A 19,014-nucleotide genomic window follows, 5' to 3' on the forward strand; every position below is an offset into this window, starting at 1 on the left:
ACGAGACGAGTGGGTAATTGAAGCGGGGATGGACTAAACTGGGCCGGGCGGATCTGGATGGGTCTGGCGCGGGAGGGCGGCTGGGTGGGTTGGTTGGCCTGTTGGGTCCGTTAGGTGCTGGATGTAGAATGCTATTCTACACCTAGGGTGTAGATTAGCGCACGCACACACACTCCCGCAGCGTGATCTGGGCGTCTTGCAGGAGCGGCGAGAGCCTGCACCAAGAGGAGCGAGCGCGCGGAGCGCCGCGAGGGGCGAACGTGAGTAGGCATGCGCGGGAGCGACAGCCCCGACGAGCAAGCATCTGCGGCGGTGCGGCCTGCGAGGGAGAGCTGCGGCATCGAGCGCAGGGGCGTGCAGTGCATGCAAAGGTCAGCGGTGCAGCCAACCCACGGGATGGATCAGGCAGCTGCTCCAACTCGCAGCTAGGGATCCGGCCAATGCTCCACCAATCTCTCTGATTCTGCTGTGATTCGTAGAATGTGCCTCAATAAATGAGCTCTCTCAACACTCAAATCTCTTTACCCCCAACTGATTTGTTTTATTTTGATCAATCTCGTGGAGGACAGGAGCTCAGGGGACTTCCTCCAAGGCAAACAGATTGGGAGATCTAAATTACTGAAAATTCAGAAAAAATACTGAATGACGCGACATCTTCTGTCAGTAATTGAGCTACTTGTTCTATTTTTTCTCCGTGTGTTTTGCTGTGATGTAGGCATGAATTCTAGTTTTAGTCTTGTACATCATATCCGGCGCTAGATGGTTAGATGGTTTAGTAATTGGATAGATGGTTCGGTAATTGGCCTATTCAATCTATTTTGAGTTTACATGGAAAAGATTTGATTGATGGTTCAGTGATCGGAAAAGGATGGTTGAGTTTTTTTGTCAGTAATTATGATCGTGTTTAGTCTTGAACAACAAGGTAGAATAGATGGTTCAGTAATTATCCTATTCAAGCTATATTGAGTTCCCAAAATTACTAGTTCCATATTTTTTTTACTTTTAGTAATTTTCTAGGAGTATCAGGAGATCTATTCGGATCTCATGAAGATCAGTAGTCTAATATTTTTAGTAGTACTAGTATTCAGGAGCTCTATTCGCTCTATTCAATCTCAGGTCGTTCAGTAGTTTAGTAGTACTAGTATTTTTTTGTCAGTAATTTCAATCTCATAGTTCAGTATTCTTAATATAATTGACCTATCTGGTTCATGTGTTTTTGCATTTTTAAAAATATATCAGCAGTTCAGTATTCATGTTCAATTTTTTTCAGGGGGGGGGGGGGTTGCAGTGTGAAACATGGCTGGAATGTAGTGATCTTGCATTGTTTTTTTCCTTTTCTTTGTAGCACTCTGCTTCGATATGGAAGGCAATGATACTGCAGTGACTCAATTGAGGCCAGCAATCAGCCTCGTTAGTAGGCATGTGATGGCGCCCCCGGTTTCTGCATTGCTATCAGGCGCAGCTCCGCAGCCTTCTGCCGGCCCGAATTCAGCACCTGCGGGTGTATATATCTCTTGGTACACCTTTGTTGAATGAAAAAAATGATGTACTATGAAATAAGACGGTGTTAAAATCCGTGGAAAAATTACTAGATGTACATAATACTGAATAGCAGGAGAAATTAGTACAAATTACATAAAAACTGAATAAACTGGTCGATTTCCTCTGGGTATAGATGGAGGGTAACAGGATTACTGAATGTGCATTACTGCATTAGTGAATCAATGTGTCTGCTGATAAATATTTATTACTGAGCCTCTATTTCTAAATCCAAACACAGAAACTAATTGCGAACAGAAAAACTAGCCAGCATGGATCTGCATATAAAAAATTTTGAAAATTTGATCTCCCTATTACCGGATGACAACTCAGAAGATGATCATGCAAAACCAGGATTACTGAATGTGCATTACTGAGTCTCTATTTCTAAATCCAAACACACGTCTACTAAAATTTTTATTACTGAGTCTCTATTTCTAAATCCAAATACAAGAATTGATTGCGAACAAAAAAAAACAGCCGAATGGTTCTGCGTATAAAATTCCAAAAATTTGGATCTCCTGATTATTGAATCTAGACATGTACACAAAAGAAAAATATTGAATCTCCCTAATTACTGAATCTAGACATGTACACAAAGAGAATACTTAAATCCAGAAATGTACACAAAAGAAAATACAGAATAATTTGATCTCCCTATTACTGAATCCAAGCATGTACATGGTGCACACATATGAGTCACAAGGAATTGCTGGAAAAAAGTACATAATAATGAATAGCTGGTTCTCTGGATTACTGAATCCAAGTGTATACATATAGTTGGGTGTGCGAGTGACTACACAATTGTGCACATATTAGTCGCGATTGACTGTCTCATGCACCCGCCAAAAACAGAAGGTCTACAAAAAAATACATGAAGCATATTTCAATCAGTTGGAACCCTTTCCCTTGTAAAGTTCAGTATTATGACTGTCGTGTCGATGAGATGAGGCGACGAGTCCTTAAGGGAGAAAACCTATATGAAAAATTACTAGAAGAAAATGCAACCTACTAGTAATCCTAATAATAATACTGTATGAAAAAATACTAAACATTTGGAAGGTACACCATTGTTGATAGACAAAAAAAATACTGAACATCTGGAAGGTACATCTCACACAGCCTCCAAAACACAAAAAAAGGTTTAAAAAAATACTTGGATCATCTTTCTCTTCACTTGGAATCCTCTCCCTTGTGAAGTTTTGTACTATCATTGTCGTATGCATGAGGCCATGAGTCAAGAAAAAGGGGTGACATGCCCATATGAACCTGCCACCGGTAAAAACTTTGAATAAGATCGTTGAGAAAAACATAGTGAGAATAACTTAAAAAATGCTACAATGTATTACTGGGTCATAGAGAATTACTGAAAATACACAAAGTATTGAGGGGCATTTGTAAGTATTACTGGATTACTGGAGACATATCATAAGCGAGGGTGCTAGGATGATCCCATATTCGGAAGAATTAGGGATTAGTTCTTTATCGTCAAGCATCCAAAAAATAACAAAAAGAAAAAATACTGGGTTATCTCAAAACCTAACGAATTACTGATACACCTAAGGTATTGAGGGATTACTGATATGTGTAAGTATTACTGGACTACTGGAGACATACCATAAGAGAGGGCGGTATGATGACCCCATATCCGGCAGAATTGGGGTTTAGTTCTTTGTCACCATGCACGGTAATAAAAAATAGTACTAGTCTATTTACGAAACCTAAAAAATTACTGATACTAAATCCTAGAATTAGGGTTCAGTTCATTGTTTGCTTAACGACTAGATTGATGGGATCACCGTGTCTCCATTTCCAATATACCCCGAGAAAACCTAGAACATATATATTGGTAAAAAATTATGCTCTAGATGATTCATGAGATGATTGAGCTCAATAGTTTGTTTAGTTGCAATAATTTTAGTTACTGAGCTCTATTTCAATCTCATGTAGTTCGATAGTCTAGTACTTCATTACTAAACTACCTACTCGGTTTAGACCACCAGTGCTCATGAATAAAAAAATACTAGTCTAACCACTAAACCTAACGGAAAAAGAACAATTGTGCTTGAAATAACAAATTACTGAACTAAAAATACTAATAGAACTACTAGACTTACTACTCGGTTCAGATCATCAATGCTCAGTAATAAAAAAATACTGGACTAACTACTAAACCTAACAAATTACTGATACTAAATCCTTACAAAACTACTAGCCTAAAACCTAAATTTAGAGCATCAGCATTCAGCCATCCAGATCAGTATCCACTCTAGATGGTTCAGTAATTAGCCTTTTAAAATTATGTTAATTTGAGTTACTGAATATAAAATTGGACGAGCTCAGTATTTTTTTAGTTGTAGTAGTTACGGAGCTCTATTCAATCTTATATAGTTCGGTGGTCTAGTATTTCGTTATTTGACCCAGTAGTTCGGTAATAACTCCAGAACTACTAGACTAACTACTAGGTCCAGATCATCAGCACTAGGCAATCCCAGAAAAAGTACTGACTATATCAGAAACTATCAAATTACGCATACTAAAATCCTAATAAATTAAAAAATTAATGGCTGAACTAGCCAACATTCAGTGTGGTTTAGAGCGTCAAAACATTCAGTAATCGCTGACAAAATGTGCATCCTGCCCAACGCTGATACAAGCTGAATGTTCAGTAACCAACTAACCATTGGATGGGAACGCACTTTGCAAAATCCAGTCATGGCGTGCATCTGGTTGCGGATATCCAAGCTGCCAGCACGCAGCCTCACGCATCCTGCTCCGCACCAGCACCTCCTGGTCGGGGGTCATGCACGGGAAGGGGCGTGGGCGGGATGACCACGCTCATCACGCAGCCTGTGGCCGCCGCTCTCCGTTGTCGGCGCTGCACCCCGGCCGCTCGAGGATGTCGATGAGCCGCCTCCGCGCCCCGCTGCTCGCAGCCTTCGCGCCATGCTGCTCGGCATCACCGCAGCCTCCGCACCCGCAAGCTTCCTCCACGCCATGCCGCTCGACGCTGCCGCAGCCCCATGGGGCCGCCGTGCTTTCACCGCTCAAGGCCGCCGCACTCCCTCCTGCTCGGGGCTGCTGGTCTTCCACCGCTTGCGTCACCGCGGCGATTTGGATCCAGGTGGGGTGGGTTGGAGGGTAGACGAGACGAGTGGGTAATTGGAGCAGGGATGGGCTAAACTGGGCCGGGCGGGTTTGGATGGGTCTGGCATGCAAGGGCGGCTGGGTGGGTTGGTTGGCTGGTTGGGTCTGTTGGGTGCTGGGTGTAAAATACTATTCTACACCTAGGGTGTAGAATAGCGCTGCCGTGTATGTGTATATATATACACACACTAATCTACACTCTAATTACCCGCCCAATCCAACACCTACCAGCTATATTCTACACTTTAGGTGTAGAATGAGATTCTACACCTAACCAATCCAACACCTACCAGCTAACCAACCGACCCGATAGATAACCCCACTACTCCAACCTGGCCACTCCACCTGTCTAGCTTCTTCATTCCCGAACACGAGCCGCGAGCGGCGCGAAGCGCTACGAGCGGCGAGTGCGAGAAAACCCTGATCGGCGGCGCAGCCACGCAGGGCCAGTGGGAGCTGCGACGTGCTGGCCGGCGAGAGTAGCGGCGGCGTGCAAGGGGCGAGGCTGCGTGTAGCGCGCAGGACGGCAAGGGTGGTGGCACCGCGTAGGCCGGCGAAGCTGTGGCGGCGCGCAGGCCGACGAGGCCTGCGGCAGCGTGCAGGGGCGAGGCTACGGGCTGCGTGTAGGAGAGGCGGCAGGCGCGCGTGCTGCACGGGGCGGCTGAGGAGCAGGGAAAACTAGCAGGCGCACAGCAGGGGCCAGAGGTCGCAGCGGCCAGCAGGCTGCAGGCGTGCAGGTGCTCCAGGGGCCCGGCGCGCAGCAGACCCCCCATGAGCGGCGGCAGCGTGGTCTTTGTGCCCCCACGGCTGCGCAGGCGGCGTCGCGACCCGCCCCGGCTTGGGGATCAGCGGTGACGAGTTGCCCCATGTCGTCTTCTCTGTGGTGAGCAGATTGGGAATTGGGGAATACCAGCAGCAGGGGCGCACAGGCTGCAGCTGCCGCAGAGAGCGGCGACACCCAGCCGCACGGGAGTAGAATTGAAGATGTCATTTTGAACTTGTCAATCAGTAATTGACTTCTCCTGTACCGCAAATTGAACTTCCCACTCAGAAATCAAGCTAACTCCACATTCTATTCTAAATCTTCACACTCAGTAATTGACTTGTCAGATGCGTTGTATTGTTCCAGTAATGCGTTTGTATTGTTTTCTAGTTTCAGTGGTGTCCGTTACTAAGCTCTCTCAATCTTATATAGTTCAGTAGTCCAGTATTTGTCACCAGTGATCGATCAAAAAAGTCATTGGTAGTTTGGTAGGAATAATATAAAATTATTGAAGCTTCTCCTAGATTTAGTAATTATCTCTATGTGTTTTGCGGCGATTGAATTTAGTACTTGATGGCATGATTTTAGTTTTGTTCTTAACCATCGGTTTCAGTATTCGGCTTTGGATGGTTCACTAGTTTAGTAGTCTAGTATTTTTTTTCAGTAGTTCATAAGTTCAACTTTGAGCCATTGGATGCTGCGTATGAGTTCTACAGAGTATGGCCAAGCTTGCTAGTTTTCTATTGAGAAGAATGGGATAAAGGAAGAATGGGCAATTCAATTGCTCGATCAAGGGGGAGCACAAGACGAAGATTGTGTTAGAACAACAGGGTATGGAGGGTATGCTTTTTTCGCATATTGTGCTTCAGCATAACTACAAGCTCATCCCTGCAACCTACCGTTATGCGCGTCCTATGCAGTGTTGATGAACATGTGTTACTGGGTTACTGAATATTTATTACTGTGACTCTGGATTACTGAATTCAAGAAATGTATATAGCCATTGTTGAATTAAAAAAATTCAGTGGATTTGCTGTATTAATTTGTAGAAAGAATTACTGGGCCTGCATGTACAAAATCTACATGTGCTTGAAACACACAAAAAAGGGGAGCTGCTCCTCAAAAAAGCATCTTTCTCTTCGCTTAGAACCCTCTCCCATGTCAAGTTCAGTACCATCACTGTCTTATGCATGAGACGATGAATTGGAAAAGGGTGTCATGCCCACATGAACTTGCCACCGGTAAAACTCAAAAAAAAAAAGATCATTGGGAAAAACAGAATGAGACCGACAGGATACTGAATTACTGGGTTACTGCTTTACTGAGAATAACTTAAATGACACATAGTACTACTGGATTGCTGATAATTACTGAAAAATATGCAATTGTTGCTAGGGTATTGAGGATTACTGATACTTGTAATTACTGGATTACTAGATACATACCGCAAGCGAGGCGCAGTAGGATGACCCCATATCTAATAGAACTACTAGACTAACTACTCAGTTCAGATCATCAATGCTCAGTAATTAAAAAAAAACTAGAACAACAACTAAACCTAACAATTACGGATACTGAGTCCTAACAAAACTACTAGCCTAAAAACTCATATAATTAGGTAGTCTGGTATTTCATTGTTTGATCCAGTAGTTCATTAATGAATAGTTACTGAACTAATAGATTACTTACTTGGTTCAGATCACCGGTGCTCAGAAATTGAAAAAAAATACCGGTCTAACAACTAAACCTAACAAATTACTGATACTACTAGAGGAGAATTTGGGAGGCTTCCGCTTTTTCATCCTCGTCATTTACACCCCTATTATAGAAAAACAGCTTCTATCAATGATATACCTTTGACAGTATTGTCAAAAAAAATTAATCAAACTACATGCTGGCAAAAACTAAACTAATCTGAAACTACACTAGCATAAACAAAAATTTAAAAAAGTATCAGCCAAAAGTACATAAAAATTACTGAAACTGTTCGACTGCTGAAACTACTAATAAAATTAAAAAAACAGAACAAAATTGAGCGGTTAATATATAAAACCACTGAACTACTGAAACTAAACAACTAGAATAACTTATGGTGCTAACACCAAAAAAATACAAAGCATCTAATGAATATTTATTACTGAGTCTCTTGGTTACCAAATCCAAACAAATGAACTATTTGTAACAATTACTGGCCCACATGAAAAATACTGATTAGATGGATCTATTGATTACTGAATCTACAAATGCATATAAAAAAGTTCTGGATAACTGGCTCTCCGGATTACTGAATCCATCCAATGTAAAAAAAGGAGAATACTAAATAATATTACTGAATCTCTTGGTTACTAAATCCAGTTACTGAATATTTATTACATAAAAGAAAATACATGTACAAGGTGCGCTACTGGAAAAACAATTTACCAACCTGAGAAAAATACTTAAAAATGCATAATACTGGATAGCTACTTCTATGATGAGGGGATGAGTCGAAAAGGGGGGTCATGCCCACATGAACCTGGCTGAGAAAGAAACAAAACGTATTTCTACATCAACACCACCAAGATGTAGCGTCCACAGAACAGCAAACCAAAATGGCGCGGCAAAAGGGGGAAAGCTTTTCTGAAGGATACTACCACAATTCTACACACCGTTCAGTCTCACACTCATTCAATCCGCTACTAGAAATCTAAAGGAGCACTTCAGGATGAGTCACTAATTAGAGAAGCTGACTACTGCGTGCTCGATTTGCACAATTAACCGTGTCCTGATCCAGATCGATCAAAAAATTGCACATATATGCACACAATTATTGCAGATCGGGGGATTGCAGAAAAAGTTTAGAAGCATACATGTGATGCTCACCAGAGTACCCACGCGTAGGCTCAGCAGCGAGTACACGTGAAGGGAGGGGAGGGAGGAGGCCTCCGCGATGACCAGCAGGACACGCTCGAGGCCACCGCACTCCCGACACAGGAGCCGCACTACTGCTCCCACTGCTTGAGGCCCTGCCGCTGACGCACCCTGGCTCGCGAACATAGCACTGCACTCCACCGCCACTAGCTACGAATCGCAATCGCCGCCGCTGCGATGGAGTGCGCGGGCGTGGGAGCTCGTGGACTCCCGCTGCCTCTTGGGGCCCGCCGCTCCCCCGCCACTCGAAACCCGTCGCGCTGCCATCGCCGCTCACTCGCCCCAATCGCCGCCTCGTCTCGGTAGGGAATGGGGAAAGGGAAACTGAATAGGGAGAGGAGGATACGGGTGGGTCCCACCGGGGGTGTGGTGGCAAGGTTGGCAACGGGTCGGGTTTGGTTTGGGTGGAGTGTCTGGGCACCCAAACCCGAAACCCGAATTTGAAACCCGAACCCGCCCCGAACTTCAATTCGGGTCGAAATCTATCCCCGAAACCGAAATCCGCGGATACCCGAAAACCGACGGATAATCCGAAACCCGAACATTTTCTAGTGAGCTAGACGAATCTCCCAGAGATGCTGATGCGGGCCACCGTGTCTTGCGCCTCCGCGCCTGGGCCGCGTCTGGCGTCTGCGTGCAGCTGCAGCCTCCGTGGGGGTGCCGGCGGCCGGCCGCCGGGCTCCGGCAGGGCGGGGTGTGGGCGGACGGCGACCTCCGTGCTGGGAGGGTGCGGCCGGCCTCCGGGCTCCGGCCCTCCGCCGTGCGCCGCGCCGGGCGGGGCGGGGTGCGCGCTGCGAGCCGCCGGCCGGCCTCCGAGCTCCGGCAGGGTGGGGTGCAGGGCTGCTGGCAGACGGCGACCTCCATGCTGGGAGAGGTGCGGCCGGCCTCCGGGCTCCGGCCCTCCGCCGTGCGCCGCGCCGGGCGGGTGCGCGCTGCGAGCGCCGGGCGGGATGCAGGTGCCCCGTCGCGGCATCGGGCAGGATTGGGGAGGCAGGCGGCGGCGGCGGCTAGGGAGCTGACGGGTGAGGTGTGGGTGAGGGTGGGAATAGGGTTTCTGGGCTTATATAGTCATGGATGTTAGTTGGGCTTCTATTGGGCTGGTTGTTTTCGGAGGCCCAATGGAGCTCCGCGGGTACATTTTAAAACCCGCACCAAACCCGAAATATTTTGGGTATCCGAACCCGCAAATCCGCGGGCGAAGATCGAAACCCGAACCCGAAACCCGCAAACCCGAAACCTGCGGGTATCCGCCCCGAACCCGCCCCGCTGCCATCCTTAGTGGTGGCCTGGTGGGCGCGGTTTGGGGGTGGGTTGGGCGCGGGTGCAGGCCGGGTGGGTTGGGGGGCGGGTGTAGAATGGTATTCTACACCTAGGGTGTAAAATAGCATATATATATATGTATATATATGTATATATATATATATGTATATATATGTATATATATATGACTCCGCTAATGGTACCTGGGTACTGATTATTATTGTGTACCCGAGCACACCCACCCGCCGCGCCTAGCTCCCGACGTGTGGCTCCAAGGCTAGCGGTTTTTCTTTCCTCGATGCGAGGCCGGTTTTCCTCCTCTTTTGGCGCGCACGTCTTGCGAGCAATTGTGCTCTTGACGCATTGATCCGAGCGCCTGGTTTCTTTTTTGACCCACGCGCCTCCATCTGGTGGAAAAACAAGCTGGATCCTGCTTGTCTACCGTCCTTGCATTGGCCATCACAAGCCGGAGCGGCACGAGCGTGTCTCCAGGACGCGTATCGCTCTTGCCGTCACTGCCGCTCGCCGGAGTGTGCACTGCGCTCTTTTCGTCCTTTTTTTTGACACTCTCTTTCCGCCCTAGACTTTGTAAATATCATTAACTGCAAAGAGTTAGATATCTTAAATCTAGAATCAAGCAAGGATTGCCATACAAGTGAAGAAAAGGAACAACCTGAGTGCACCGGCCTTGGCACAACTTTGGAACACATCATCACACCACAAGGCTTAGAAAGGATAACATCACAGGCATGCAAATGGAAGTCTCAGAAAGACATGAACCATCACTCTAACAAGAGTTTTATACATCGATCACTGCTTGCGACTGGGCGGCCATGCCACCGGTGGTCTGTCACTCTCCAGCAAGCAGCTCCTCTTGCGCGCGCGATCTCCAGCAAGGAAGCAAATCCAGGCTTCATAACGGGCGATCTCCAGCAAGCAAGCAACACCGCCAGCACGTGCAATCTCCGGCAAGCAGTCCTAGAATCCAACTTGCTGCACAAAATACATGCATGATTGATGAGCTACTGCTACTGCTATGCCAGTGCACACAATTCAGAAAGAGATGCCTAGCTATCTGCAACTATTTGGCAGGCCTGCGATCCCTCTCCAACCAGCAACCTTTGCAGATCCCATGTCGTTTCACTTGGCAACTTCCGTGATGGCCTTCCAACATTCTTCTCCTTGCTCTGCACATCTGTAGGTAATACTGAAATCAGTAATTTGATGATGAGAAAAACCTAAGCGATTTGAGACGTACCAAGATTTCAGATGTGATACGAGAAAATATTGGGATTGCAAATCCCTGAAGTCAATAAACATCAAGATTGTACAGACCATCAAATTCAGATTACATTTGCCATTAGCAACAAAATTGGTCATTGCCAAATGATTGTACAAACGACAGTTGAACTAGAAGCTCGATCCATTTACAAAACATCAAATAAATAAAGTGAAAGGTCAACAGTTGTAGTAACCATTTAGAGTGTATGTATAAGCTAGCCCAAATCCAGAAATGTATTGTTACCTGTGTTGGTAATGTCACCAGAAGAAGCTTCTTTGCTGTTATCAAGCTGGAGTCTTTTTGTTTGACATTCATAGAACTTGACCAAAATGTATCAGAAGCGATGTGCCTATTTGCTGCAGAAATAACAGAGAAATTGAACAGCACAATCAGGCTTAGTCAAAAAGAGAAATAGACAATGTTTCCTCGGTTGCAATAATCGGCAATACCTGTACAGGGAGCAGGATAATGGAGTGAATGTCCTGCATAAGAAATACTTTGTTCGCGAAAAGCATTGCCATAAACACTACCCCATGGCTAAAGTCTGCAGCTAAACTGCAAGAACATATATACAGGGAAATTGTCAGAACTTGCAATGCACTGAATCAGTTGTGTAAACAAAAATCAAAAGAAAATTGCTCTTGGAAATATATCTACTCTAGCATTAGTTTTCTAAACTAACAGGAAGATTTCAGAAAACTAACCAAAGGCTAGTTCAGTTAGCAAAGCAAATGGGATCAACAATGTACTCCACCCTTTACTGCAAAAAAAAAACAATTCCCACAAGGATATGCGTATGCAGCAGCGTTTCCATTCATAGGTGGATTTAATTAGAGGTAGTACACACAAACTGATGCTGGCAATATCGTACAGAGGTTGGAATGGGCAAGGAGTAATAAAAATAAAAAGAACCACTTTTGTTCATACTAGGAATATCTGCTCTGAATCATGGGTAGCGTGCTTGAGATCTTTTAGTAAACTGTCAACTAAAAATGATTGTCAAGAAGGAAAAAATCGGCACAGTATAATCAGTACAAACTACATGAACATGAGACAGAGCATGCGGAAGGCTTGGTTACATCAAGATCACAATTCAATGCTCAGTCGATATTGTCAAAAGCATCCGGCACATGAGATTTACCCAAAACTTAGTGCAGTCTCGATTCAAGTATCAATGCATCCAAATAGATGTGCAGATACATTGAGCTCCAAGACCAAATGAGATCTGGCTCAATGTGCTTTCACGAGAAAAGAATTAATCCAGCTTTCTACTAGATTATTACTTATAAAAAATGCTGTGAAAAGCTGAATTCGTGATTGTTTGACTGACCTGCTAGCTCAATCCTCCATCCAGCATGTGTACTCAATCTCAATTGCAGACAAATCTATATGTGCATATGGAACAAAGTGCGTTGATGCATCTATTTACCAGCCATTCAGCTTCCTCCACGTCGGACTGGATCTCGGACAGCTTCTGCTTCTTCTCTGCGGAGCGGAGATTCCACCGAATCAGCAAAACAATCAACAAAAGCTGGGGCTCCCCAATGGAATCAAGATGGGGAATCAGATTAAACAGGGGGAGCTTGCTTACCTCCATCGAGGGAGAGGGAGGCCGCGGCCACGCAGTATTGCCTATCGTAGCCCTCGAACACCTCGCTCATGGCTGCTGCTCGTGGCTCGCCTCGATCTCAGAACGGGGTCGGGATGAGGGAGCACCGTCGGAGGAGGGGAGTGGCGTCGACCCCGTCCCCACGCCGCCGCTCCCACCGCCGGCGGTGGGAGCCGCCGCTGCCGGTGGGGGAAAGGGGCGGCTGCGGTTGCCTCGTCGTCTCGCGCGGCGGGCGGCGGTGGAGGAAGCTGCGACCAGCAGGGTGGTACGGATGGGAGCTGGGCGGTTGGGCGTGGATCCGGCTCCTGCTGCTCCTTCCTCCCACGAATCGGATGTCTCCCAACACGACGCCGCCGTCGGGAGCACTAGCGGTGGGGCCGCCACTGCCGACGGGGGAGGAAGGGGCGGGGATGACCCGACGGTCGTCGACGGGAAGCCGCCGATGGCAGGGTAGTGCGGCGCCGCCATAGAAATCCGAGCTGGCCGCCGGTATTGGGGGCGCGTCTGGCGGAGGGAGCGGCGACTGGGCGCCGGGATTGGGTGGGCAACTGGGCGCCGCCGTGACCGAGCGGGTGCTGGGCTCCGCGGCGGGGGTGCTGCCGTGCTGGTAGTGGAGGTAGTGGGAAAGGGGAGGAGGGGGCGGGGGCTGAGGAGCCACGCGGACCGGGCGAACCGGATGCGAAACCGGAGCGGCGGGTAAGCGAGCTCGGCTCGGGTGGAGCGATGGATTGGGTGCGCGAGTTGGGCTCCGGTACTAAATAGTATAGTAGCCAGGTACAATATACTACTACTATATATGTATATGTATTTATATACATATATTACATGGATCTAGTTGGGTTGGTTCAGTTAACTGTTAACTAGCTAGCTGCAGGTTGGGGTGATTTAGACCTTGTTTGTTTCCGGGGATTTTTTTAAGTTCCTGACACATCAAAATGAATCTTACTATTTTGTAGTATCAAATAAAATTTGTTTATAAATATTTTTTGACAGCTGAGTGCTAACTCGCGAGATAAATCTAATGAGCCTAATTAATCCATAATTTACTACAGTGATACTACAGTAACGATCCGCTAATCATAGATTAATATATCGTATTAGATTCGTCTTGCAATTTATCTCTAGAGTTCTGCAATTAGTTTTATAATTAATCTTTATTTAATATTTTTAAATAATAAAATTTTTTGGTGTGATATAGATTAAAGTTTAGCTCTGGAACCAAACAACCCCTTACTGGCGGGTTTGCCCCCATTAGCAGGCCTGACGGCATCGTGAGTGATGAATTGAAAAAATTATGGATAACGTGGACGGTAGCAAACAGCGATGGAGCACCGAACACCCGAACGGCTCCCTGGAACAACCAACAGTCAAACAGCAACAACACCAAGTTAGCAGCTGTGCCACCAGCTAGAGGGAGCGCGTGCGCGTAGCAAGCTAGCTGCCGAACTAATCCCCGGTCGGGCGCTATATATGTAATCCATCAGCTAGAGCTACCGATCAATCGCGAGCTACTACCCTCCCAACAATCCAGCAGCCCAGCCACAAGCCCACAACGACAATGGCGCCTGCCGGCAGCAGCCTGCCGCCGCCGCTTCGCGTCCTCGACACCACCCTCGTCGCGCCAGCTGCTCCCGCACTGCCACCGTGCTCCATCCTGCTCACCTTCTTCGATGTCAAGTGGCTCCACATCCCTCCCGTCGAGCGCGTCTTCCTCTACCGCCTCCCTCCGGACGCCGATGTCGCCGCCATCCTCTCCGCCCTCAGGACCTCTCTGTCCCAGGCTCTCCGCGCCTTCTACCCGCTGGCCGGGCACGTCCGCCTCGGCAACAAACGCCACGAGATCCTCTACCACCCGGGAGACGCCATCCCCTTCACCACCGCTGAATACGACGTGGACGTCGACGACCTCGCCTCCGACGACCCCATCAGGGTGGCCACGGTCGCCCCGCTCCCGCCGGAGCTGCCCAAGGGCCGCGCGGTGCTCGCCGTGCAGGCGACGCTGCTGCGCCGGGGACTCGCTGTTGGCGTCACCGTCCACCACTCTGCCTGCGACGGCGCGAGCTCCACGCACTTCCTCCACACTTGGGCCGCCGCAGCGGCCGCCTGCGCCGGAGCAGTAGATGTCCATTATCAGCTTTCTCCATCGACCGGGCGCTCATCCCGGACCCCAGGGGCCTCTACGACATCTACCTGAAAAGCCTTCCGCCGATGATCTCCGACGAAGGGTTCGAGTTCGTCAGCAAGGCGCCCAGCTCGTTCGAGGACAAGCTTGTGGCCACGTTCACGCTGCCCCAGAACCTGCTAGGGAGCATCAAGGCCGCGGTCGCCGGCGAGGCGGCGCGGCGCGGCATCACGACGCCGCCCCGGTGCTCGTCGATCCTCGCCACGTACGGCCTCATCTGGTCCTCCTACTGCCTAGCGATGAGAGCCGCAGGGACAACGACACGCAGGAGGGAAACGGCCAGCTACTTCCTCTTCTCGGTGGATCAGCGCCCTCGGCTGAAGCCGGCGATCCCGGGCACGTACTTCGGCAACTGCCTCTCCCCGGCCATCGCCACGGCGCCGGAGGAGGAGGTGGCGGCCGCGGGCATCGGCGGCCTGTTCGCAACCTGCGCGGCGGTGGCGGCGGCCGTGGAGGAGGAGGTGCGCGAGGGGGCGCAGGACAGGTGGGACGCCTGCATGGACCGAGTCAAAGAGGCAGTGGCCCACGGGACCCTGTCCGTATCCGGCTCGCCAAGGTTCCATGTCTACGACATCGACTTTGGCTTGGGCCGGCCGGCCAAGGTGCAGATCGTGTCGGCGGCCAAGAGCGCCGGCGCGATGCCGGTGGCGGAGGCACGCGGCGGCGGTGGCGTGGAGGTGGGTGTCTCTCTGCCGGCGGCCGCTGGTGACATGGAGCGATTCCAGAAGAGTTTCGCGGACGGCACTGCGTGGCTCGATTTGCTCGTCCATCCAACATCCAGCGGTTGCTAGCTAGCTTGCAACTTGCAGTGTACTGCGTGGATGTGTTTGTTTGCCTGTCCCGTCGTTGACCACCGCATTGCATGCCTTTGTACACTACTACTCAACATTCACACCTATGTGAATTGTGCTGAATAACTTCACAGGATTTGGCGGCGGCAGCAGCAGCAGCTCAAGAGGCCCAGGACTACTCGGACACATGTGTGCACTAGTATACGAGTGAGTATTTCTAATGTATCAGTTCCTCCTTTTCTTTTACTATAAGATTGTTTGTATCCTGGTTATATATAGGGAATTTTGTGTTCTTGCCCCTGTTTTGATCTCGAATGGTGAATTTGTCCTCATTTTTTGAGTTGTGCAATTTGACCCTCGCTTTTTTAAATGAAGACTCCATTTACCCTTATTTTTAACACCGTTAGTTATATGCCCACCAAAATAATAAAATAAATTGGAGAAAAGCTCAGAACAATGGAAAACGACACTAGTACCCTTAACCTTGTACACATCTCTCTCCTTTCTCATCCCGGTTCCAGACCCTCCCTTTCTCATCGCGCCCGTGCTTGGCCTTGAACCCTAGCAGGCCGCGACGCAGCAGGGGAGGCGGCGGTGGTGCTTCCACAGCGTGAGCGTAGGGGGCGCCGCCTCCACAGCGTAGGCGCAGGGGGAGCGTGCAAGCCGGGCCTGCTCAGGCGCGTGGCGAGCACGGGGATCCGATGCGGGCGGCGGTAGCATGGGAGGAGGAGGAGGCGGCGGCGGCACACAGGCCAGCCCGAGTCAAGCGCGCGGGAAGCTGGCGCGGGCGGGCACGGGGAGCCTGCATGGGCCGCTGCACCAGGAGAGGAGGAGGCGGCGGTTGCGTTTGCACCAGGTGCGCGCGGGGGACAACTTCTCAGGGCCACTGCCAGACTGAGCCTCCATTGATGGCTTATATGAAAGGATCGACACTAGGCCTAGAGGGGGGTGAATGTTTAAAAATTTCCCAAAAAACTTGGCAGAAAAATGTCAGGTTTGGATGATCCGGCCTTATGTCAGATCTTCTGGTCCTTCTCAGGCCCGGATAATCCGGCGTACGGTTGGATGATCCGATAGCTAGAAAGAATCTTGTACGAGATTTGAAATCTACTTAGTTTTTGACGATTCCCTTTGAATACAAAGTTGACAAATGAAGTAACTAAGCCTGTGAGCAAGTTCTACACAAGAGATATGGTACTAAAAAGTAGATCGGGTCAAAACGAGCTCAAGAACAATATGAAGAACAAAAAGTAAAGGAGACACAAGATCCGTTGAGGGGCTCACAAAGAACAGGGTTGCCCTATAACCCTTTTTCCTCGCCCAATCAACCACGTAGGAGGATTGAGTCACTTACTATTTGTTCTCACGAAGAGAAGGGGTAACACAAACTTCCGGAGGCTCAACCACAAAAGAATGGGAGCTCACCGGCACATCTAACAGTCTAGGAGCAAAGCTCAAAGAGTAACAAATGCGAATTGACAAATCAAAGGTTGCTTCAAGTGCTTCTTGAGATGAACGAGTGAAACTCACAAAGTGCTCACACCTCAACCCACAAATCTCACTTTCTCTCAATCCCTAGGTGAATCCTTGCAAGAATCAAGCTTTTGGATGGAGGATAGTGGAGGAATACATGCTTTTGGAGCTAGGTTGGTCGAAGAGACAGAGCAAAATGAATGAGAGGGGCGAGGGGGTATATATATACTCACACCCCCACAAGTGACCGTTATGTGTGTTTTCTGTGGTTCCCGGATCATCCGGGGTAGCATCGGATCATTCGGGTGGGTAACAAAATAGGCTAAAACAGACTCGAAAACTCCCAGGTTCGGATCATCCGGGCAAAGGCCGGATCATCCGGTTTCACTCACAGATTAACAAGCGCTCAGAAAGTTCCAGGTCCGGATCATCCGGGCAAGGGCCGGATCATCCGGACTTGGACAGAGAGGTCCAGACGCTCACTAGCTGCAGGGGCCGGATCATCCGGTCTTGTCCAGAGAGGAATCGGCTGGTAGGGCCGGATCATCCGACCCAGTGCAAAGAGGTTTTGTGCACAAGTGTTGTGTGAGTGAAAAAGTGTCTCTCATAGATAAAATTCATCTCAAATTTAGCACTTTGACAACCTAGATCAATCAAATGCGTACCCTTGATAGTACGGTGGTCCTATACTCAATTCAAACCAAAAAATAGAATTAAATCTCCGATAGAATCCACCATACAATGAATTTAAATTGGGGGCCTTCATTCATCTTCTTCTTAATTATTTCATTTATTTCTGCACATATCTTATTGAAAGCATCATATCTCAAATTGTAATTGTCAAAAATCACCAAAATCAATTTAGAGGCCTAGATGCACTTTCATTATGTCACTTCAGTCGCTGGATTTGAGAGGCAACTCTTTGTTCGCCTATTGCCCGAAGGTTTGAAAGATCTGTAGAGCTTAGTTGCACTGAACTGCTGGTCTCGAACTCCTTGTGAATTGTGAACCTGCAGTCTTTGGATCTGAGCTGGAACCAATTGGATGGTGGTGTTGATTGGAATCTCTTGATTGAATCAGCTGTTGCTCATGTTAATTTAGCATGAACTTGCTCATCAGCACTACCTCCAAAGAGCTCAATTTTCTAGCTGATATTTCAGAAATGGTTCTGTATGTGAACTTTAAGTAACAACAAGCTAATAGGATCACTGATTGATGGGGTTGAACTCTCTATTTTCGGGAGACCGAAGGTGCTTGATTTGAGCAATAGTCAGTTTATCTGGTGACCTGCAGGGGTTCAATTATGTTTGTGATCTTGAAATTTTAGTCATGTTTAAAAAATATAAAATCTGGTTTGAATTTGCTTGACAAAATTTGTTTTATACATGTCAAAATGTTCTTCTATTCAAAATAGAGGTGAAATCACCAAATTCACATATAGAGTCAGAGTACAAGGCCATTGCTAATGCTACAGCCGAACTGATTTGGGTACAGTCTTTACTTTGAGAGCTTGGCATTGACAGTCCAACGGCAGCAAAGCTTTGGCGTGATAATATGGGAGCCAAATATTTGTCAGCAAATCCAGTTTTTCATGCTAGAACTAAGCATACAGAAGTGGATTATCACTTTATCAGAGAGAGTTTCACAGAAATTGCTGGAAATTGAGTTTGTACCGACTGGAGATCAAATTGCTGATGGGTTTACTAAACTTCTATCTGTCTGGCTGCTAGAGAATTTCAAAGTCAATCTCAATAGCAAAGCTCTGATTGAGGGAGGCTGTTAGAATAAGAAATAGAGTTATTTTTCAAAAAGAATAAGAAATAGAGTACGTGTTTGTATCTTGTAATCCAGAAAAACTAGAGATAAATGGTTAGGCCAGGAGTCCTTCGTATGTGTTGTAGATAGATTGAACTTCTGTAATCTGCTGTAAACATGACTCCTGGCCCAGTATCTCTAGGTTGTTAAGATCATTGTATCTCTTGTGCGCATTGCGCCCATATAAATGTTAAATAATTAGGCAATTGTCTGATTAAATTTTGAAAAAAATAAATCATGAAC

The 19,014-nt window shown here is 47.7% G+C and overlaps 2 long non-coding RNA genes and 1 pseudogene across 4 annotated transcripts; 1 reads left to right on the forward strand and 2 right to left on the reverse strand.

The window, feature by feature from the left end:
* Positions 1–2,036: 2,036 nt before the first annotated feature.
* LOC120651925 lies at positions 2,037–4,470 on the reverse strand. The gene is made up of 2 exons (XR_005666366.1): positions 4,221–4,470; positions 2,037–2,399 (listed from the first exon to the last, which is right to left on the reverse strand). It is a non-coding gene; the product is annotated as an uncharacterized LOC120651925 (long non-coding RNA).
* A 5,766-nt stretch (positions 4,471–10,236) lies between these two features.
* Positions 10,237–13,213, reverse strand: LOC120700837. Of its 3 annotated transcripts, none has more exons than XR_005685955.1 (5): positions 12,493–13,213; positions 11,606–12,386; positions 11,351–11,456; positions 11,145–11,257; positions 10,237–10,814 (listed from the first exon to the last, which is right to left on the reverse strand). It is a non-coding gene; the product is annotated as an uncharacterized LOC120700837 (long non-coding RNA). The 3 variants fall into 3 exon arrangements; XR_005685954.1 differs by having other exon boundaries at positions 10,237–10,612; positions 10,739–10,814; positions 11,351–12,386; XR_005685953.1 differs by having other exon boundaries at positions 11,351–12,386; positions 12,493–13,212.
* A 799-nt stretch (positions 13,214–14,012) lies between these two features.
* On the forward strand, positions 14,013–18,977 carry LOC120700851 (annotated as a pseudogene).
* Positions 18,978–19,014: the final 37 nt, after the last annotated feature.

Source organism: Panicum virgatum, chromosome 1K, assembly GCF_016808335.1.
Source record: "Panicum virgatum strain AP13 chromosome 1K, P.virgatum_v5, whole genome shotgun sequence".
Lineage (NCBI taxonomy): Eukaryota > Viridiplantae > Streptophyta > Magnoliopsida > Poales > Poaceae > Panicum > Panicum virgatum.